The sequence below is a fragment of the Ambystoma mexicanum genome, chromosome 7q (genome assembly GCF_040938575.1).
Source record: "Ambystoma mexicanum isolate Mex_15411 chromosome 7q, UKY_AmexF1_1, whole genome shotgun sequence".
NCBI lineage: Eukaryota > Metazoa > Chordata > Amphibia > Caudata > Ambystomatidae > Ambystoma > Ambystoma mexicanum.
In genome coordinates this window covers 73995371-74019963 of record NC_090941.1, presented here as the reverse complement: position 1 = coordinate 74019963, position 24593 = coordinate 73995371, and positions in this window count along the sequence as shown.

The window sequence follows — 24593 nt, the reverse complement described above, 5'->3', positions numbered from 1 at the left end:
AGATGGCATCCTTTTATTCCTGCTAACTCGCAGAGGCTGCTACACTCAGCCCAGCACAGAGACTCCCATTCTTGTGTCAATCCAACGGCCCTTCTGGCCTGGTGGCTCCACAGTTTTCCACGGCTTTGGCCTTTGTCCTGGCTTCCTGTCAGGCCCCACCACGGCTGCCTCCTCACAACATGGGTCCCCTGCTGGCAGCTTCCACACAGGCCTCCCTGTCTCTTTCCATGTTGTTTCACTAGCTTCTCTTTATACACCTGTAACCCTTCAACAGGTTACAGGTGTGGATTCACCATCATACTTGCATGATCACAGTTAACGTTACATGCCTGACCCTCACAGTTCTTTGCAGGCATCTTCCTCATCCCAGTACCAAAGTGGTGAAATAAAGGTGCAGTGTTAATTACTCTCAGTCTCCTCTTCTTCGTCCCAGTTCTTTCAAATGTGTGGAAGAGAGTGAAGCTGTTCTACAGTAGCCTACAAAGGCCGAGGGAGGGCAATGTTGTTCCTCAACAGGGAAAGGGGGATATCATGTCTCGCCCAAGGGCACCCCACTCCCAATCCCCAAGGACCCTCCACCCAGGTGATCCTCCCTCGCTCATAGCTCTCAACTCACACGCTTTTGGCGGGTGTCACCCGCCTTGTAAAGGGCTGCCTCACCCGCCAAGCCTCCAGCACGCCCATTCATTCCAATGGGCGTCTCACCCGCCAAAAATAAAATCGGGTGAATTCGCCCTCCTTTGCAACACAAATGGTTGAGAGTTATGCCCTCGCTACTCCGCCCCCAAGGTCAGGATCCAAAAACGATGGCCTTTCCCTGGCCACCTGAGAAGAGGATGCAGGGGGAGTAGGAGTGAGAATACCCTTAGGTTTCTCACAGGGCCCAAATTGTACGTTCTGATTTTTTTGTGAGGGTACATTTACATTTTTTATTAAAGATTGAGTCAGGACCAGCAAAATACTTTAAAAATAAGCAGTGTTGAGTTGAACATCACTGACCATGAAGAAAAAAAGGAAATACAAATAGTCAAATCCTAATCCTAATCATAATCTAATTCAAGGAGTCTTAAAGGCCCCTCCCTCAAACTGTATAACCCTTGCTCCCACTTTTTCCTCCACCACCTACCCTTTCCTCTGTGTGACATCATATTTACTGGGAATAAAAGCAGTGAAAGTAAACAAGTGAACTCTCGTGATCATTTCATAAGAGTGACAATTCATGCCTGGTCATATCATGCCTGCGTGCTAATCTCTTATCTGGCTTACATCGCACTAGTTCTGGGACTGCCTGCTTTATGTTAGATGTCCTTGCTTCTCAATTTCCCATGTCTCCTCTCCCTGGTCTTTCGGCCCTGTAATATTCTAACACAGGGAGCCACTCCATATCAACATGAGCATGGGTTTCCAATAATGCTGCTGTGAGACTTTCCATGTCATATATCTTGTGGGCTTTATCTAACCATTCTATCTATGTGGGGAGATGACTTCTTTTCCAATGCATCACAAGGCAAACCCGTGTTTCCAAGAACAGGTTCCTTGGCATATGCAACAACAATACGTGGCTATCCTCTGCGGTTTTTACCCCAAACGAACTTAGAATTTCCTTCCAATTGTGCTGCGCCAAGGGAAAACTCCACCACTGATGCCAATAGTCACAGACAGCAGCACAGCCCCTCCAGCAATAGGCACTCATACCAGGGTACATTTCAACTATTAGGTGGGGGGTTAGGTGCCACTGAAATAACAACCTGCTGTTGTGCATTTTTTTATTGAACAGCAATCGTCCAGGACCACACTGCTCTATAGATCATGGCCCACACATCTGCATCTTCCTCTTACCCTAGGTCTCTCACCCAATGTGCCTGTGTGAGCAGCATGGCTAGATGCCATCTATCCAACAGGGAGTTGTATAATTTGGAAATTAGCCCTTTGGATCCTGAGTGGGAATTAAGTATTTGCTCAAAGGGTGTCAATGAGCGCTGCATCTGCTTATCCCAACATGGGTCCAACAGGACACCCTTCAATTGCAAGTATGTCAGTGATTGTATTGTGTCTTTTGGTAGAAACCCGACGGTGTCTCCCTGATTAGTCCCTGGGGATCTGTCATCCTGGTGGTCAGGACACAGCCATCGCTACTGGATCCAGTTCCTGCGAGTGGACCAGTGAGGGAGGATCACCTGCATGGGAAGTCCACTGGGAGTGGAAGTTGGCACCGACAGCTGAGATGCGGTATCCCCCTTCTTTTGGCAACTTTTCCCCAACCTACCCCTTAGGACACGTAAGCCCTCTACCCCCCCCCCTTTTCCGACACAAACACTTTCGCATATCACAAAGGACGAAAGACTAACGCCTGAGCCATTTACCTGATATGCCCCAACAAAAGGGTCAGGCAAAGTCAGGCAATTGACCAGAATCAAACACACCTGACAGCCCTTTCCCCTCCCCACAGGGATAAAAGGTGAGGCAAGAGAGCACAATACAAGCAAGGCAGACCGCACGTCGGGAGAGCTAACTCAGCACAGCAGTTCAAGAGGAAGCAAAAAGTTGGCGCAAACTGAGAGGTGACAAGGAGAGAAGTGACCTTGCCTTTCCGACCAAGGCCTGTGAAACCTCCATGGAAGGAATCGTAAGATCGCGAAAAATAGCTAATTTTAACGGTACACAGGACACTCCTCTGCTGATAACCAAGCCGGGCAGAGACGCTTGTCTCCATGGTACCAACCTTGACTCCAAAGAGAAGAAAAGCCAAGCGATTGATCAGAGCCGGTGAGTCGAGGCGAGAGCCGATAAGAAACCGAACAGTGTTGAACGAAAAATAGGAAACGGCTAATTGAACTGTGAAACAATGAAGAACTATTGATACTTAAAAGATGGAAAACCAGCAACAAAGGAGTCCGGGACCACGTGGGTGCTCCCTCAAGAAACTCTTGGCGATTACCCGACAGGGGTCCAGTAAAATCCTCTGTACAGTCGAAAGTCTTTGACCGACAGATGATTTTGAAGCTACAGGAAGTGAATCCGCCTTGTAAAACTGATGACAAAGTTGGCAAGAGTGAACCCGAAGGAGGGATGCCGATAACCAAGGGGCAACATCTAGGGTCCCAATATACAGTGTGTTGACAAGAGTGAACCAGGTCGAGGGATGACCACAGTGAACTGTTTAAAAAGACAATAAGAATCTTGTATGTCCCAGACAAAATTGCATTGAAAGCCATAGTAAACCCGATAGAGGGAAGTGAACAGTCGAGTAGAATCTGAGCCTGCAAGAGGGGGATCCAAGGGTGAGAAGCCAACATCCACCGACGCATGAATGTAACAAAGAACAGTGCAACAGATACAGTCTCTGAATACATGCCAGAGTGAACCCAACAGATGGAGGCTGATATTCGAGAGGTGTCTTGGCCCGGAATAGGGTGACCGAAGGGTGAGGAACCATCGCCCAGAGTGCAACCAGAAAGTAACTTTTGTTGAACTTGTGTTTTGTACTTTGAACCTGTCAGGCCCTTGGAAGCAAGAAAACGTAACTACCGAAGGTCCTGATATCATTAAGAACTTTTTGTGAATCTGAGCCTGGAAGAGGGGGGGTCAAGGGGTGAAAAGGCATCACCCAATATGTGTACAGAAAGGAATTTTTGTTTATTATTTGAAACCGATCAGCTCCTCGGAGGCGAGAGACTTTTTGTAGAAAAGAGACTTAACCACCAAAAGCCATGATTACTGAGAGCGGAACTGTTGGCTCATGCTGGGAAAGCTCAAGCATGTGCGGTGCTCCAGAATCCTACCATATCTCGTGCTTAAAACGTGGGCAAGGGAGACCTTAACTACCACACTTCCTTTGTTCTTAAGAACATTATCCCACACTTCTTTTGTATTTAGCGCAAGGCTTGGCAATATGTTTTTCTTAGTGTATATGTATAGTGTATATGTATAGTGTGTATGTTTCTTTATTTTAAGATGCCACTAGGACTGCCTTATTATTGTTTGATGGTCGAAGCTTGCTCCGATTTTAGATTTAGGTCTAGGTTAGGCGTTTTTCCATCCTATCTATGCAGTTTAATAAATACACTTGAACTCTGATCACTTGTGTATGTATTTACTGTTTCCACCATGAGTTCCGTACACTATGTGCAGGGCCTGTTCGAGTTCTTCCTTGGTCAGAAAGGCCCCCGCATTCCACGTTTGTCCCGCCCTCACTAAAACTGCCTAATATTGTGATCAGAAGTGATTGGGGTCTGTTCTAAGGTCTCTGATGGGGAAGCCCAGTTACAGTTAAGTGGGGACAGCCATGATGTGACACCCTCCATGTCTTTGTATCTCCGCCATAGGGACCAAAAACCAAAAAACGACAAGTACTGGGTGTGTGTGTATCTTATATGCTAATTGCTTGTGATGGACCCATAGCCATTCTCTCAAGGTCACCAGCGAGAAAAGACAATTTTCCAAAAACTCCCATTGATTTTCTACTTTGCCTCATAGGTGATCTAGCGGGATTCTTAGTTGCAAAGCCCTAAAATATTTGTAAATGTCTGGATAGCCCATGCCTCCTTTAACTTTAGGCAATATCATGGAAACGTTTGCTACCCAAAGTCCCTGCCCTGCCCACAAAAAGGACAAGAGTGTCTGCCTCATTTCACTATGAAAAGTAGCTGGTATTGCTACTGGCAGGGACTGGAATAAGAATACCAATCTTGGCAGGACATTCATTTTAATGGTTGTGAATCTCGCTGCCCATCAGAGCGGGATCTTGGACCACTTCTGTAGGTCTTTGGTAATTGTCTCCCATAATGGTGGGTAATTGGTTCTATAAAGATCACCAAACAGCCTGGTTATTGTCACTCCCAAGTATTTGATAAACTCCATTCGATATTGGATTCCACAATCAGTTAGGAGATGTGAGGAGAGGATGAAATCTTCTGACAAGAGGAGGGTCATAGTTGTGTTCAAATTTATACAGAAAGTCGGAAACCTGAAAGCACACTATAGTTCGCTATTGCGGTTAAGAGAGCAGGTACCATCGCCGCCGGTTTGGTGATTTATGCTAAGATATGGTCAGCGAACAGTGCGAGTTTGTATACTCAAATCAAATGTTTGCAAGCTGTGTATGTCTTCATTCAAACAAATGGCCTGGGCTAAAGGCTCCAAGACCAGGACAAAGAGCAAGAGTGAAAGTGGGCAGCCCTAATGAGTTCCTCGGCTTAGGGAGAAAGCTTCTGATGTCACCCCATTTACTACTGCCTTTGCCTTTGTATTGCGATAAAGTGTTTGAACGCCGGAGATCCAATTTGGGCCAAGGCCTACCTTTTGAATGACTGCCAGCATGAAAGGCCACTCGACCGTGTTGAAAGCCTTTTCGGCATCTATTGAGTCCATTGTGGAGTTGTCATCTCTGCTATCTATGCAGGTCTAAGGTTTTGCGAATGTTGCATGTGCCTTGCGTCCTATAATATAACTGACCTGGTCGCTGTGAACAAGTTTGGGCAAGACCTTACTGTCTCTGTCTGCTAGGACTCTCGTGTACATTTTCACATCTAAATTGATCAGAGATATGGGGTGATAGGAGCTGCACTCTGTTTTATCTCTACCTTCTTTTGGAAGGACTATTATCCTTGCTTGTATGAATGTTTTCTGGGTCCTGGCTCATTTCCAGAATATTGGTAAAGAACTTTGCCAAAAAGGAGGCGAGCACTCTACCTGCCTTAATCTTTGATATGGTCTGAGCACTTCTTGAATTTCTATGGGTGCGTTGAGTGGTTCCCTATCCTCCACCACTAATGTTTGGGGCATGAGCCTTGTCAGGTAGTCTTTGATTCCACTGTCATCACTCGTGCTTTCAGTCAATCATAGCGATGTGTAGAATTGGGAAAATCGTTATGTAATCTCCAACAGGTTGACCAAGGATTTGCCCAAGCCGTTTTTAATTTTAAATCTGTCCTTTCTGCCCTTTGGCCTCGTAACCGTGCTGCAAGCAGGTGTGGACTTTGTTGCCTTTTTTGTTGAATATTTGATTTAAGTAACAGAGTTGGGCTAAGGGTTCCCCCTCCAAATATCATTTAGCTCTTTCCTAAGTGCCTCCTCACGGAAGTCTATGTCTGCGAGCAGGCTGGCCTCTTTTTCTTTAATGTCCTTTTTCAGGGCTACTTCTTGAAGCATTCTGGTCCTCTTTTTGGCTGTTCCCTCTGTGACCAATACCCCTTGAATGGTAACTTGGCAGCTTCCCGTATCTTTTCGCAAGAAGAAATCTTTGATTTCTGTGTAGAGCGCCTCTTTAAAGAGTGCATCTTTGTACAGCGTATTGTTACAAACCCAACTCTTGTCGATTGGAACGTGTGGCCCATGTCCAGTTTTAGGGTACACATGTCACGATCAGACCACCCCACTATTTTAATGGTTGTTTCCACTATCTCATATTCCTGTGCTGCGTCAACCAAAAACGTAATCAATGCGCTAATATGTCTGATGTGGTGGTGAATAAAAATGGAACACCCGTGCTTGTGGATCCGTTGCTCTCCAAGTGTCAAACAAGTAAGAGTCTAGCAAGAGGTTGGATAGATTGTCCCTGTCTGGTATTGGCAGTAGACTTGCTCCTGTTCCCATTGAGTCCCAGTCTAAAGTTGGGTCGACCACTGTATTGAGATCTTCTCCACAAATTAGCATGCCTGTTTTCCATGACTCTAAAAAAGCAAAGACTTCCTTGCAGAACCGAGGTTGCCGCTGGTTGGGCACATACACAGAGCATAATGTAATCGCCATTTGTCCTATGTTCTCATTTATCGCTAGGTATCAGCCATCTGCGTTTCTATGTGTTTGTAGGATTTCTAGACAGAGTGATGCACGGTACAATGTCCCCACTCCAGATTTTTTAACAGGACCCGAAGCCCAAATGGCCCACCAAGGTTTTTCCCTATGAAGACATACTCCTCCTTTTTTTTTAACTTGGATTCCTGAATAAACAGTACAACTAACCCAGACAGCTTGAATTCCCTCATGAGCATTGCTCACTTCTGCAGTGAGTTTAACCCCTTTATCAGCCATTACCTTTGTGCAAATGGTATCTCGCAATTTCCGTAATCTTTTGAGACACTAAGCGATTGGCTGCACAGTACTTCATTTTGTTCTGCCTTGTCACCCCTCAACTCTTGATTTCCTTGTTTGTCATACATGACACAAACCCCTGAACTTGATGTTTACCATTTGGTTCCCCCCTCTTTGCTCCCTTTTCCTACATGTTGGAGAAATTTGACTGACCATTTCCCCTGTAATTGGAGACGCCCTATAAACCCAGGTCCCCACAAGTGGAGACTCTCGCCTTAAATTCAACTTTGATTCTTTAGAAAGGCCCAGCGGTATACGTCTCTGTTAACTTAACATTTAACTTTTCAACTCTAAAAACTGCGACAAAGAATCCCTTAAGCACTTTCCCTCTGTCATCCAAACCAAGACAGGCTTGGCAACATTCCCAGCACTACTTAGTGCACATACCAATAAAGGACCTCATTCTCAGTACATTGTTGAATGAAGATCTCATGACCATGGGAGTGGTGTTCATGGGGTGTTGAATCTGCAGAATTCTCTGGACCCAAAGGTACAACGTCATCTATTCTGGCGCTTGCAAGTCCCTTCTGAAGACTCTTGAACTGTCCGCACATCCTCCAATTCCGCCCCACAGTCGTCTGATTTCAAGCGTTTCAAAATGCTAGTCACCGCATCCCCTGATACAATTCCATACTCTGAAATGAAAAGGGGAGCCCCCATCTTTCCCAGATGCCCTGCCCTTGCAGCCATGCAGTTAGCAGACGGCAGTCTGTTCTCTTCGATAAGGTGGTTGCTGATAGATCCTAGTATATCTTGACCCGCGACCCTTCAAAGTCTATCTGTTCTTTCTCTCTTGCCTTCTGAACATTTTGCATCTTCTGTCTGAAATAGTGTTTTTTTGCCAGGACTGATCTCGGGCTGTTTGAAGGCCACATCCCCTGTGGATTCTATCAAACTCAAAATGGTAACGGTTCATGTCACCTCTGTGATAAAAAGGAAAAGAGTGGTCAGAAGCCATCCTCAGGACATTGTAAATGTACTTGTCTGTGTGTTCCAAATAGATGCAGAGGAATTGATTTTACTTATTTTTTAGTTTAGTAACGTTGCAGAATTGCTGAAAAAAAGCCACTTTGTAGCACTGGGGAAAATCATAAAGATAAATGGAGGAACGAAGGGCACAACATTGACCTACATTGCCCAGGAGCAAAAATTAATGGACGGAATATACTTTTACCCTGGGGCAGTTGTTCTCTCAGCGCTAATACCATACTTTGCTCTTTTGTGTGCACTTGAGGCCATGTTGTGGCGGTGACGCAGGTGTCCTGATGCCATTTTAGTCATGCTTAATGAATTTAAACCCTTTATGGCGTTTGTTTTCCTTAATGAATGTTACGCTCATATCCCTTGATCAAAGGAAATCCTTTTTGTCCCCAGAACGAGATGGCGACCGACGAATTGAGTTTTCTGAAAATTCCATAAGAATTTATCTGCTGACCAAAGCCTGCCCAACCACTCAAGTTAAAAGGAGTATATGTACTTCGCAAAGAAAAACAGAAGTCCTGACAATTTTTCAGCATTCCACAAAAATTACTCAACTACTGAAGATTGAGAACTCTGGCAGAGCGGTCAATTGCTGATGCAGAGACTAAATCGAAACAACCAGCAGGTTATCCTGAATCCAAACTATGGGCCTGCATGCAATGATCAGACACAATGGCCATCCAGGCTTTGTTCCATCTTGTCTCCGACTAAGGCCCTTTAAGATCTGCAATGCTAGATTGCACTTCAACACCCACGTGAATGTTTGCGGCCCATGAAAAAAGTGTCAGCCACTTCAGGTACTGATATGGCTGAGGCAGCGCATCATTTGCACTGGCGCACTGTCCCAAGGACATACACAGATCATTTGGTTTAGTAGGTTTTCACCGAACCTGTGGGGCATCTCAAAAAGGTGCTTCCTCTGCACTTTCTTTCTGATGCCTAAATGCTCTGTGAATCGGATTCAATCTATTTCTTAAAAATGAAATCACTCTTAAACTCATTGTTAGATTTGTCTAGTGTATCACAAGACATAACAAAAAAGAGGCTCAACCTCGTAGCAGACTGAAGCCAACCTCTAATGAAGACCTCCATTATTCCCAAATCTCATCAACCTCCTTACTGCAGACTTGCCTGCGGCCCCTATTTAGAAAAAAATATATAAATGGTCTTTTTTTCTTTTTTTTAAAATACTCAGGCTCCTTTGCCTTGGGCAGTGGCATAGCCAGTGCTAAATGTGTGCCTAAAACCTACACATATTGTATTTTTTGCAAAACTATGTCGAATCCATACTCCATAGTATGAATTAGACACCATGATAAGATGGCGCCCGCAATAACGTAAGGTGGAGAGAGTTATCGTGCTTCCTACTCATGTGGTCATACGCCGAAGCATAGCCCCAGAGTTCACAAACACTGTTGTGCACCAGTTACACCAAGTGAAGAGCACAAACAGCTGAGTTAGATTACATTTCTTAACTAAACGAATGCCATTTGTTAAAAACGTAGTTCGGCCATACACCCCACCCATCTGCCATGCTCTTTGGAGTTGTTCTGTCAGAGTGTGAGGGGGAGACAAAGCCTCACCAATGAATGGCCACTGCCGCCTTCCAGGCCGTGACCCAATCCCCAAGGGTGCACCAGGCCACGGGGTAAGTTTAGGCTATAGGACTGGGGAGCAGGGTGCACCTCCATGGTGCTTGCACAAGTTGTCGGGATGCAGAATATGTAATGTACCCAGGGTAAGCTACAGCGGGAAGGTCCAGGTGGGGTTTGTGGACCCCTGCCACCTCTCTCTGAGTGTTTATCTTCTGTTGATCTAATTACAAACACAGTAATCATTTTCTCTTCTCCCCTGACAGGACACTGTCATAATCCATAGACATTCTGCCACAACCAAGAGACACAATAACCCCACAGAGAAGTCAAAGCTTTTCCTTAGCTGGTGTTGCTTTCGGTCTGGATCCCTTTAAATGACGGAGGTTCTGATGCCCCCTGTTGAGACGCTCAGTGTAAATGGGTAAGCAGTTAACAGCTCCTGACGTTCACCTTTGTAACTTAGTGGATCCATCCTCTATGAAAGAAACAGCACTTTTAGGTTGTCTTTGATGCCACAGGCTTTATAGCACTATAGGGAAAACTTGTTCCTTTGCAAAGCTCTATGGGGCTGCTTTTCTAAGGGGATGAATGGTTGAATTGCCTGGCAGGTGTGGATGTCTGACGCTGACTCTAAGCAAAATCTATTCTATCCTGGTTTGCACATACTAAATACCTGTTAATAATTTCTCTGTCTTCAACATGTGACACGTAGTAATGCTTCCTTAGTCTGCCCGTTTTAGTGTTCCCCTAACTGGGGGTCGTCCTTTGCACGACACAATGCTCACGTATCCGCCTAGCCCGTTGTATTACGTGGTTTATACGTGCGGCTCCTGCATGAATTGCTTTGTAAGAAGTTGATAGGCTGGCATGCTAGAATAGCTGAAACGTCAACTAGCTCCGGACAGGTTTTTACTCGCACCAGACATGCCCTGAATTCAACAAGTCAATCAGAGGTTGAATTTGTTGACACACCTTTCATTTCATGCAACTTTCACATGTATTTTCTTTCCGTTGCATGGTATCATTTGGCCTTGGACATGTGCTTACATTCACAGTAATTTGGTAAAATGGGCCTCTGCACACTGATATTAAAGCTACATATGGTTATCCATTCCTGTATGACATTTATATCATATTACAGTGATATTGTAACCATATTTTTCTTAGTGCACTGAGGAACAATGCTATGTGATGCCACTTCCTGTTTTATGAAGGGGTGAAAGGTTGTGTGTCATCACTTCTCGTGATGTCAGTTGGGGGCGGGGTGAAATTACATCACTTCCTGTGGCATCATCAGAGGTCAAGGGCCATGTGATGTCACTTCCGCTACCCCTGGCACGTTGGTAAAATGACATCCTGTTGTAGGTTAGTAGCATGCATGGCAGAGAATCAAGAGTCCTTGTGACCAGGTCCGCCCTGATTCCATATGGTAATCCTCATTACTACGAGCCCAACTCTTCATCATGTCACCTTCAGTATTTGATGAAAGGATGTACACATTTCCCAGACATCTCTATCTTTCCTTCAATACTCAACTTAAAAACAAGAACTTCCAGGGCAGGCAGATACTCCTTCCCCTTTAGCCCATGCACCATAACATGCATCAACATAACGCTTCTGGGAAGCATATCTACTAGGGCCTATAGCCCCGTTTGCTATCCTGACAACCTCATTAGGACGAACAACTAAAGTGGAGCCCACAACGCAATTTTTGAGAAGCCCTTGGAAAAGGTTTATGAATCTTCTAGGGGAAAATGCCTTTAAGAGACTTGACTCATCCATATGGTACAACCCCAAAATAAAGGAAAATGGTAAAACGCTTTTTTGACCAGATTGGTTCTTGAGAGGTGTACAGTGTATTGGGAGTAATGGCAGATGGCTGACCCAAGTGAAGGAGACATGGCAAATACAAAAGTGCTCACAACTTGATTACCAAAGGCTTAAAAGGCAATAGGGGATATTGAGTCTGAGGATGGAACTGATTTCAGAGCCCTAAATGCTAGTGGCAAGACGGAAGGTGTGCTAGCGAGTAAATACTTTAAACTGATTGTGTCCAGATCAATGGACAATAGGTCTCTAATGGAAAATTGGACAGGAAGAATGACATGTGAGATGACTCCGGAATGATTGGGAGGTTGTCTGTAGAAATGTTTGACTATATTCTGTAAGCCGGGCGAGAGATTGCGTCCGATTAAGATCCTGAATAGGGTGCATTGGACGACTGAGAGATTACATTACATAACAGAGGTCTCTCTGATACGACTGACTGTTGGGGATGTGTTCACAGAGTGGGCACCTTAGAACACATGCTTTGGGAGTGTGTGAGATTTCTGGAGAAGGCTCTGCATCCTTTTCAACAATGTGTTAGGACAGACCTTGGATTGTGATTTGAATACAGTAATTCTTGGTGATGACGAATTACTGAATGATCTATGCACTTCGCAAAGAAAATGGCTATTTAGAGGTGCCTTAGTCGCAAAAAATAGATGTTCAGAGTCTGAAAATCGAGACTATCTCCAGAAGTGAACATTTGAATGGATGAAATGTTAAAATTGGATGACATGGAATTATTGATTTATCGTCGGAAGAAAAAAATGTTTTTTAGAAGATATGGGGTAGATTCCTAGACATGTACTAGCTCTGTTACACTGTTTCTTTTATTGGGGGGGAGAGGGCTTTTTTTAGACATGCTGAATGTATATTGTATCTGTAATGTGTTATAAAATGCATACCTTTTTAATTTAAAAAAAAACATAGCGCTTCTGTGCTCCCAGCTCTTAATGTTTCATTTGTCTGTAACTGTTGGCACGCCCTGAAATAACAGCAGGCAGTGACTGCCTGGACGTCCACCTGAAATGACTGATAAAGGACCAGGTGGCAAAGGATAACTTTGCTTAATGCCAACATAATCTATTCCTAGAATGCCAGCGTGATTTCAGGTATTAATTACACTCATTAAAGGCAAACCTCCATTCCGGTTATCATCTCTCCATTTCCTCCAAGTGGTCACGTGGCCTGATAAACCTTTTTCCGGATAAGCGATGCCTTGTCTTGACAATCCAGATAGGTCTGTGGTTGTCACGTGCTTAAATCAACATCCCCTCATTAACATTTCGGGTGACATGGCTGTGTGCATGTGTAAGTATTAAATAAGCTGCAGGCAGTTCCTGCTATGAAGTGTTAAACGTTGAGAAAATGTGGAGCTTGCATCTGTGAATTTCATGAGTCTGGCTCTGATTAATGTGTCTGGGTGGAAAGGGTCATGTATGAGCAATGCAACTGGTGCACTTACCGGAATCCTAAATGAAGTCGACAGTTGAGTCACGTTGCTGCAGACATGGCACTCTAAAAAAGAGAATGGCTAAGTCAATTTCAATGACTTGAGCTTATTTTAGTGTAATGGTTGCACATGGAGGCCACTTTTATTGTTGTTCTAAAGATTGTGTACTACTTTCATCTGCAGTTGGAGTAGTTTATGGATGCTGTCCAAAGTTGTGACATGCTATGGCTGTCTAAGGGATTTCAGACAGGATGCAAGAGCATGCTGCAATCAACAGCACTGTTGCTTCCTGAATATTTAGTGCTCGCTGTAGGGCATAGGAGCAGTGTGGTATTCTGCTCATGACCGTTGGGAAAGCAACAAAGGGAAAGGTGTGGCTCTATGCCCACAATGTACAGGGCACTAGAGTTCATGCTCCTGATCAGTAGTGTAGTCAGGATTTCTTGACCGGGTGCAACTTAATGTGATATATATAGTGTATTGACATGTTTTCTATCGCATGCTCCTATGGACCAGGTCAAAGTTTGTACTACCCTATGCCATTGAATACTTGTATCTACTTAAAACTCATAATCCATCCAAATGGCCACTTTCAGTGTCCTAGAACATAAAGTAATTTGCACCCAAAAATAAACTCCTCTGAGGTTTACGACTGTACTTTCAAGTACCACCTATTAGCGCTGGATCCCAAATTGCGATGGCTGTGTAAGTCTCCATTTCTTTTGAGTCCATAGGACTCAATGGGGCATTTTTGGCGCAATTACTGCAGTGGTAATTGCGCTGCTTTAATTGTGCCGGAAATGGGCAAAAAAAACGGTGCAATCACTAACAGCTCAGAGCTGGAGTTGAATCCTCTGAGTTTCACGCAAACTCGGGATTGGACGATGACGCAATGTGCTGGTAATAGTGTTACAGATGCATTTTTACTGCACCGCCCAACCCCTGATGAGGCCCAACACAGGCAAGGAACGGTGTGATACATGTACACGCTGATAGTTATTGTTTGACAAGGACATGCAGCTTGTTGTTGCATGCGATGTGACACAAAAATGGAAATGCTACAAAAAGGTAAGGGGTTTATTATGGGATTCAATATTTTTTTTTGAAAGATTAGATTGCAAAATGTGGTGTGTGGGGGTTTTGAGATCTGATGCACCTTTTACACATTTCCCATGAAGAATTGTCAAAGGCCAATGAGTACATTTCACTGCATCAGGGCGAGAACCATATGCTTCACAATGTTTTTTTTTTTAACCAACTTTAGTTATTCAAAGATCATCATAATCAAATACCGTATAAGCAAAGATTGCTTCACAATGTTTTAAATAGTACATTTAATGTTACCACACTTCAAGGTATTCATTTTACCAGCTACATACAAATTCAAAGAAAGATTTGGCTGTGGCAAAATTCAATCATATGCTGTCTCTTCTGGCAGAGAGCAGTACATGAATTCAAAGTAACTGCTGAATATAAAAACAACGCGCCTGCTGAAGGTAGAAAGGACGAAAAAAGATCCACTCTTCTCATCTATTATCATTCCTTCATGCACACTCCCATCTGCTAAAAACATGCCAAAAGAGACCTCTCAAATCAAGTTCTATAAGTCCTGCTTTTGTATTGCATGCCCTGTTGTATTCCTATGCATTTTATACATGCACAGGTACATGCACCTGAATGTAATATGAAGTGAACCTAGAAGCCTAAACTGGTTTATTATTTCACCCGTAACATGGCAGCATCTGTGATCTCTGAAAATGACCCTATGCACAGCTGTATTCCTTTCAGACTTACACACAGCCCAGAAAAGAATACTTTGTAGTTAACTGCTTGAAGTCATTGTTTGACACATGCAAGTATTTTGGTTTTCTGCCTAGGTTGCATAAAATGTGTAAATTGGCAATTTAAGGTGGTACATCCCTTCTAACAGATTGCCAGTCAAAAGCCTCCTGCTTCTTTGAAAACTGAATATCACAGATATTACTAATGTTTATTTGTGTTTGCTTTAGCAATATGTTCTTTCTGCAGAGACTCTCCTTTATTATTGAGAACTCCAAGTGGGAAAAGCCGTTAATATGGATGTGACAATCCAGTGCACATTTTAGCATGAACATCCATCATCCTGCAGTCAAGAAGGGACATTTTTCCCAATATGTGTGTTTGCACTTGTACCCGGCCTCCATATGCACCCACGGAAGGCATCCACATTGTTGAAATCATTGTATTTTCTCTAATGGAAAAATACAAACTCCATACAGAGACCTTGTGCTGATGTGGCTCTGGTGGTTTATTTCTCTCTGCTGTTTCTGTTATCTCTAAGATTGTGCCTGACGCTTTTAAGTCAGGGCCATCTTAAAATATGTTGGAGTCCATGGGCAATTTTGGGGCTTCCCGAACCCAGAAAATGAAGGGACAACAGGACTATGATATGATATGATATGGCATTTATAACGTGCCTATATACAAGTGTTTCAAGGCGCAACGAGGCAAGGGAGGGGGAACAGAGGGAAGACAGAGACAACGATCTTAGTAGGCCCAGTGTCATTCAGATCGCACAAGTGAATGGGAAGGGGGGGAGTGGAAAAGTGCTGAGGGGAAGGGGGAGGGACAGTGCAGTACATGGGATAAATAGAATAAATAACCAATAAGTAATAGTACGTCCAGCTGGTGGCAAGTGCAAGGGTAAGTGCAGACATCAGGTGTCAAGTGCTGGTAGGGGACTGTAGGGATACAGAAAACAGTCCCCAAGTGCGGGTGTTGCCCGGGAGGCAGAGCAGGTGAGCAACTGGTGGAGGAGGGGACCTGGGCCTGAGATCAAAGGGGGGGCATGAAACCAGTGCGGTTTCAGCAATTAATTCAGCAGGGGAGAGAAGGAGAGAAAGCAGAAGCAAAGAGGAAGGTTTTGAGGTGCCTCCGGAACCGGAGATGGTTCTCCTCAAGTTTCAGGGAGGCAGGGATGTTGTTCCAGAGGGAGGCACCAGAAGAGGAAAGAGATCTATCACCAACTCGTTGCTTGGAAAAGCGACTGACCCTGAGGGAGTTAGAGGCGGATGATTGAAGAGTTCAAGAGGGAAGATATTTAGGAAGAGAGAGTTGAAGGTATTGAGACCCCAGGCCCCAGAAGGCCTTGTGGACAATGCAGAGGGTTGTGAACTTAATCCTTGCAGCCACTGGGAGCCAGTGCAGAGATTTCAGTCCTGGAGAGATACGATCCCTGGGCTTGAGGCCAAGGACAAGTCTCGCAGTCCTGTTCTGGATGAGTTGCAGAGGGCAGAAAGTAGAAGCAGGCAGATTTAGAAAGAGGCTGTTGCAATAGTAGTCCAGCCTAGAGAGAACCAGAGCTCTCGAGACAGTGAGCTTCTGGGGGAAGGAGAGGAAGAATACCTCTGAGGAGGTGCAGCTGGTAGTGTGACATCTTAGAGACATCAGAAATGTGAGGAGAGAAGGAGAGTGTGGAGTCGAAGATGACTCCAAGGTTTTTGCCTCGCAGGTGGGAGCAGCAAGAGGGCCAAGAGAAGCCGGCCAGAGAGTGACAGTAAAGGAGGGAGCGGGTGTGCCAATGATGGAAATCTCAGTCTTACTGGCACACCATTCTGAGATAAGAGAAGGAGAAGAGGTGGCTGAAGGTAGCCTGAAGATGAGCTGAGTGTCATCCGCATAGCACTGGAAGTTGGGGCAGAGAGCGGCAATGCGGTAGGCAAAAAGTGCCAGGTATTGGTTGAACAGCCAGGGAAAGAGGTTAGACCCTTGGGAAACACTGCAGGTAGAGATAGAGATATAGAGGAGACGAAGGACCCAAGTTGGACCTGGGAGGATCGATCAGAGAGGAGAGAAGTCAGCCATGCCAGTGCCTGACCATTGATACTCAGGTTATCACAGAGACGGTTGAGCAGAATGCCATGATTGACCATGTCAAAGGCAGAAGAGAGATCAAGTAAGATGAGAACACAGGGGGTGTTGGGAATCAAGATTGGAGAGCAGCTCTTCACCGATGTTGAGGAGAGCATTTGCCGTGCTTCTGGAAGCTCTGAGGCCAGACTGATGATCATGAAGACAACCAACAGATTCAGTGTGAAGATTAAGCTGGGAGATGGTCAGCTTTTCCAGGAGTTTGCCCAGGAAAGGAGTGATGGAGATTGGGCGATAGTTAGCCGGGCAGGACGGGTTGCCAGAGGGGTTCTTAAGAAGAGGGTGCAGAAGGGAGTGCTTCAAGGGGGATGGCAAGACTCCAGTGGCGAAGGAATGGTTACAGAAGTCGGCCAGGGCAGGAGCCAGGGAGTCAATGTGGTCCTTGATGGTTTTGGAGGAACAGGGGTGAACCTGTTTTGATGAGAGTTTCATAGATTGGACTTGTCTAGAAACTTCATCTGGGAGAACAGGGGAAAGGCAGAGAAGGAGGGAGGAGAGGTGGCCGAAGAAGGGCCAGAGGAAGAGCAGGAGGTAGAGGGAGGAGGAGGGAAGAGAGAGAGGACAGGATGCCCTGAGTTTTAGAGATGAAATGAGAGGCTAGTGGTTGCATGCCCCTCCTTCACCATGACCACAACCCATACCTTGCTATGTTGCCCTGGAAGTGATTCACATACGTGTGGAGACATCCTTGATGTCCCCTTACCTCTCTTACCGTGCTAAATTGAAAATAATAAACAAGTGATAGTTCAAGGGCGCCATCAGCTCTCCATAATGATGGTACTTGAGATCTAATCCTACTCCATTGGAGGTTGGTGGCAGTTGAGAGGGCCCCAACTATTTTCCCCCCTTGTGCCAACATGTGTTTGTGCAGTCCCCATTTGTTTCACATCAAGACTCCAAACAAATGCTTGCCAGTTTTAGTCTTTTTTCTCTAGAGACAACAATCAGGACCTGGGTGACAACTAGCAGAGAGTGACAGGCCCCCCAATGCCACATGCTATCTGCCTGGAGAGACCCGAGACCTGGACCTAATCAAATGAGAACAACCCTCTAGCGTCCCATGCTGTTAGCGGTCAGATGCTTGAAGGGGGAAAGCCACTACCACCCCCCCTCTCTCTCAACAGTAAAACAAACTCAGCGTTGAGAGTGTCTGTGCAATGCTCCCCATGTGATCAGCCCCCTAGAGTAACAGGGTGCAGACCCCACATAGACTATATTTACTTTAGGGGATCCCAGCCCTGCACAGAGAAAAGGGGTGGGATTTAGCCCTCGATTATGTTTGCTGCTTGTAATACTTTCTTGAAGGGGAAGGCAGGGCCAGATTGGCCAGTGCAAGTTATCCAATGACAGCAGGAGGGGCAGCATAAAGAGGACAAAAGGAAGCAGGAGCTTTGGATTGTTTGGGTGAGCAGAGAACAAGGGGTGGCAGACAAAGAGACCAACTGGAGGAAGGAAGGAAGAAGAAGTGGAGTTGATTTCTGGAGCAGGTGAGTTATTTGTTACTAAGGGAAAGTGCTACGGTATTGTGAGTGTGCAGGAGAGGGTAACAAGTGTGGGTAGGTGAGGAATTGCAGGCAGTGACTGTGAAGTGTTGTGTAAGTGAAAGCAGGGTGTCTGAGTAGGAGGTGGGGTGGAGAGGTATTTTTAGTGCAGAGGACGGAGTATTATTGTGGAGGAAGGAGTAGTAGTGTGCAGGAGGGAGTAGTAGTGTGGAGGAGGGAGTAATAGTGTTGAGGAGTGTTGAGTATTATCAAGGAGACAGTAGAAAAATCAAAGGAAAGGTGGAGGCAAGGCTTAGAAGGAGTGAGAGATATCGGATGGGCAGAGGAGGAAGAGTGAATAGAAGGAGGGAAAGTTGGGTGGAATTAGAAGGAGGAGAGTAGCAAGAGAAGAACATCAGGAAGTGACAGTGAGAGGAGTACATGGGCACGATAGGATGGAGACAGACCCAGGCAGAGTGTTTGTAAGGCACAATCCACTAACCCTTTAGAACAAAGAGCAAGAGTGAAAGTGGGCAGCCCTAATGAGTTCCTCGGCTTAGGGAGAAAGCTTCTGATGTCACCCCATTTACTACTGCCTTTGCCTTTGTATTGCGATAAAGTGTTTGAACACCTGAGATCCAATTTCGGCCAAGGCCTACCTTTTGAATGACTGCCAGCATGAAAGGCCACTCGACCGTGTTGAAAGCCTTTTCGGCATCTATTGAGTCCATTTTGGAGTTGTCATCTCTGCTATCTATGCAGGTCTAAGGTTTTGCGAATGTTGCATGTGCCTTGCGTCCTATAATATAACTGACCTGGTCGCTGTGAACGAGTTTGGGCAAGACCTTACTGTCTCTGTCTGCTAGGACTCTCGTGTACATTTTCACATCTAAATTGATCAGAGATATGGGGTGATAGGAGCTGCACTCTGTTTTATCTCTACCTTCTTTTGGAAGGACTATTATCCTTCCTTGTATGAATGTTTTCTGGGTCCTGGCTCATTTCCAGAATATTGGTAAAGAACTTTGCCAAAAAGGAGGCGAGCACTCTACTTGCCTTAATCTTTGATATGGTCTGAGCACTTCTTGAATTTCTATGGGTGCGGTGAGTGGTTCCCTATCCTCCACCACTAATGTTTGGGGCATGAGCCTTGTCAGGTAGTCTTTGATTCCACTGTCATCACTTGTGCTTTCAGTCAATCATAGCGATGTGTAGAATTGGGAAAATCGTTATATAATCTCCAACAGGTTGACCAAGGATTTGCCCAAGCCGTTTTTAATTTTAAATCTGTCCTTTCTGCCCTTTGGCCTCGTAACCGTGCTGCAAGCAGGTGTGGACTTTGTTGCCTTTTTTGTTGAATATTTGATTTAAGTAACAGAGTTGGGCTAAGGGTTCCCCCTCCAAATATCATTTAGCTCTTTCCTAAGTGCCTCCTCACGGAAGTCTATGTCTGCGAGCAGGCTGGCCTCTTTTTCTTGAATGTCCTTTTTCAGGGCTACTTCTTGAAGCATTCTGGTCCTCTTTTTGGCTGTTCCCTCTGTGACCAATACCCCTTGAATGGTAACTTGGCAGCTTCCCATATCGTTTCGCAAGAAGAAATCTTTGATTTCTGTGTAGAGCGCCTCTTTAAAGAGTGCATCTTTGTACAGCGTATCGTTACAAACCCAACTCTTGTCGATTGGAACGTGTGGCCCATGTCCAGTTTTAGGGTACACATGTCACGATCAGACCACCCCACTATTTTAATGGTTGTTTCCACTATCTCATATTCCTGTGCTGCGTCAACCAAAAACGTAATCAATGCGCCAATATGTCTGATGTGGTGGTGAATAAAAATGGAACACCCGTGCTTGTGGATCCGTTGCTCTCCAAGTGTCAAACAAGTAAGAGTCTAGCAAGAGGTTGGATAGATTGTCCCTGTCTGGTATTGGCAGTAGACTTGCTCCTGTTCCCATTGAGTCCCAGTCTAAAGTTGGGTCGACCACTGTATTGAGATCTTCTCCACAAATTAGCATGCCTGTTTTCCATGACTCTAAAAAAGCAAAGACTTCCTTGCAGAACGGAGGTTGCCGCTGGTTGGGCACATACACAGAGCATAATGTAATCGCCATTTGTCCTATGTTCTCATTTATCGCTAGGTATCGGCCATCTGCATTTCTATGTGTTTGTATGATTTCTAGACAGAGTGATGCACGGTACAATGTCCCCACTCCAGATTTTTTAACAGGACCCGAAGCCCAAATGGCCCCACCAAGGTTTTTCCTTATGAAGACATACTCCTCCTTTTTTTTTAACTTGGATTCCTGAATAAACAGTACAACTAACCCAGACAGCTTGAATTCCCTCATGAGCATTGCTCACTTCTGCAGTGAGTTTAACCCCTTTATCAGCCATTACCTTTGTGCAAATGGTATCTCGCAATTTCCGTAATCTTTTGAGACACTAAGCGATTGGCTGCACAGTACTTCATTTTGTTCTGCCTTGTCACCCCTCAACTCTTGATTTCCTTGTTTGTCATACATGACACAAACCCCTGAACTTGATGTTTACCATTTGGTTCCCCCCGCTTTGCTCCCTTTTCCTACATGTTGGAGAAATTTGACTGACCATTTCCCCTGTAATTGGAGACGCCCTATAAACCCAGGTCCCCACAAGTGGAGACCCTCGCCTTAAATTCAACTTTGATTCTTTAGAAAGGCCCAGCGGTATACGTCTCTGTTAACTTAACATTTAACTTTTCAACTCTAAAAACTGCGACAAAGAATCCCTTGAGCACTTTCCCTCTGTCATCCAAACCAAGACAGGCTTGGCAACATTCCCAGCACTACTTAGTGCACATACCAATAAAGGACCTCATTCTCAGTACATTGTTGAATGAAGATCTCATGACCATGGGAGTGGTGTTCATGGGGTGTTGAATCTGCAGAATTCTCTGGACCCAAAGGTACAACGTCATCTATTCTGGCGCTTGCAAGTCCCTTCTGAAGACTCTTGAACTGTCCGCACATCCTCCAATTCCTCCCCACAGTCGTCTGATTTCAAGCGTTTCAAAATGCTAGTCACCGCATCCCCTGATACAATTCCATACTCTGAAATGAAAAGGGGAGCCCCCATCTTTCCCAGATGCCCTGCCCTTGCAGCCATGCAGTTAGCAGACGGCAGTCTGTTCTCTTCGATAAGGTGGTTGCTGATAGATCCTAGTATATCTTGACCCGCGACCCTTCAAAGTCTATCTGTTCTTTCTCTCTTGCCTTCTGAACATTTTGCATCTTGTGTCTGAATAGTGTTTTTTTGCCAGGACTGATCTCGGGCTGTTTGAAGGCCACATCCCCTGTGGATTCTATCAAACTCAAAATGGTAACGGTTCATGTCACCTCTGTGATAAAAAGGAAAAGAGTGGTCAGAAGCCATCCTCAGGACATTGTAAATGTACTTGTCTGTGTGTTCCAAATAGATGCAGAGGAATTAATTTTACTTATTTTTTAGTTTAGTAACGTTGCAGAATTGCTGAAAAAAAGCCACTTTGTAGCACTGGGGAAAATCGTAAAGATAAATGGAGGAACGAAGGGCACAACATTGACCTACATTGCCCAGGAGCAAAAATTAATGGACGGAATATACTTTTACCCTGGGGCAGTTGTTCTCTCAGCGCTAATACCATGCTTTAATCTTTTGTGTGCACTTGAGGCCATGTTGCGGCGGTGACACAGGTGTCCTGATGCCATTTTAGTCATGCTTAATGAATTTAAACCTTTTATGGCGTTTTCCTTAATGAATGTTACGCTCATATCCCTTGATCAAAGGAAATCCTTTTTGTCCCCAGAACGAGATGGCGACCGGCGAATTGAGTTTTCTGAAAATTCCATAAGAATTTATCTGCTGACCAAAGCCTGCCCAACCACTCAAGTTAAAAGGAGTATATGTACTTCACAAAGAAAAACAGAAGTCCTGACAATTTTTCAGCATTCCACAAAAATTACTCAACTACTGAAGATTGAGAACTCTGGCAGAGCGGTCAATTGCTGATGCAGAGACTAAATCGAAACAACCAGCAGGTTATCCTGAATCCAAACTATGGGCCTGCATGCAATGATCAGACACAATGGCCATCCAGGCTCTGTTCCATCTTGTCTCCGACTAAGGCCCTTTAAGATCTGCAATGCTAGATTGCACTTCAACACCCACGTGAATGTTTGCGGCCCATGAAAAAAAGTGTCAGCCACTTCAGGTACTGATATGGCTCAGGCAGCGCATCATTTGCACTGGCGCACTCTCCCAAGGACATACACAGATCATTTGGTTTAGTAGGTTTTCAACGAACCTGTGGGGCATCTGGAAAAGGTGCTTCCTCTGCACTTTCTTTCTGATGCCTAAATGCTCTGTGAATCGGATTCAATCTATTTCTTAAAAATGAAATCACTCTTAAACTCATTGTTAGATTTGTCTAGTGTATCACAAGACATAACAAAAAAGAGGCTCAACCTCGTAACAGACTGAAGCCAACCTCTAATGAAGAGCTCCATTATTCTCAAATCTCATCAACCTCCTTACTGCAGACTTGCTTGTGGCCCCTATTTAGAAAAAAATATATAAATGGTCTTTTTTTCTTTTTTTAAAAACTCAGGCTCCTTGGCCTTGGGCAGTGGCATAGCCAGTGCTAAATGTGTGCCTAAAACCTACACATATTGTATTTTTTGCAAAACTAAGGCGTATCCATACTCCATAGTATGAATTAGACACCATGATAAGATGGCGCCCGCAATAACGTAAGGTGGAGAGAGTTATCGTGCTTCCTACTCATGTGCTCATACACCGAAGCATAGCCCCAGAGTTCACAAACACTGTTGTGCACCAGTTACACCAAGTGAAGAGCACAGACAGCTGAGTTAGATTACATTTCTTAACTAAACGAATGCCATTTGTTAAAAACGTAGTTCGACCATACACCCCACACATCTGCCATTCTCTTTGAAGTTGTTCTGTCAGAGTGTGAGGGGGAGACAAAGCCTCACCGATGAATGGCCACTGCCGCCTTCCAGGCCGTGACCCAATCCCCAAGGGTGCACCAGGCCACGGGGTAAGTTTAGGCTATAGGACTGGGGAGCAGGGTGCACCTCCATGGTGCTTGCACAAGTTGTCGAGATGCAGAATATGTAATGTACCGAGGGTAAGCTACAGCGGGAAGGTCCTGGTGGGGGTTGTGGACCTCCACCTCTCTCTGAGTGTTTATCTTCTGTTGATCTAATTACAAACACAGTAATCATTTTCTCTTCTCCCCTGACAGGACACTGTCATAATCCATAGACATTCTGCCACAACCAAGAGACACAATAACCCCACAGAGAAGTCAAAGCTTTCCCTTAGCTGGTGTTGCTTTCGGTCTGGATCCCTTTAAATGACGGAGGCTCTGATGCCCCCTGTTGAGACGCTCAGTGTAAATGGGTAAGCAGTTAACAGCACCTGACGTTCACCTTTGTAACTTAGTGGATCCATCCTCTATGAAAGAAACAGCACATTTAGGTTGTCTTTGATGCCACAGGCTTTATAGCACTATAGGGAAAACTTGTTCCTTTGCAAAGCTCTATGGGGCTGCTTTTCTAAGGGGATGAATGGTTGAATCGCCTGGCAGGTGTGGATGTCTGACGCTGACTCTAAGCAAAATCTATTCTATCCTGGTTTGCACATACTAAATACCTGTTAATAATTTCTCTGTCTTCAACATGTGACACGTAGTAATGCTTTCTTAGTCTGCCTGTTTTAGTGTTCCCCTAACTGGGGGTCGTCCTTTGCACGACACAATGCTCACGTATCCGCCTAGCCCGTTGTATTACGTGGTTTATACGTGCGGCTCCTGCATGAATTGCTTTGTAAGAAGTTGATAGGCTGGCACGCTAGAATAGCTGAAACGTCAACTAGCTCCGGACAGGTTTTTACTCGCACCAGACATGCCCGGAATGCAACAAGTCAATCAGAGGTTGAATTTGTTGACACACCTTTCATTTCATGCAACTTTCACATGTATTTTCTTTCCGTTGCATGGTATCATTTGGCCTTGGACATGTGCTTACATTCACAGTAATTTGGTAAAATGGGCCTCTGCACACTGATATTAAAGCTACATATGGTTATCCATTCCTGTATGACATTCATATCATATTACAGTGATATTGTAACCATATTTTTCTTAGTGCACTGAGGAACAATGCTATGTGATGCCACTTCCTGTTTTATCAAGGGGTGAAAGGTTGTGTGTCA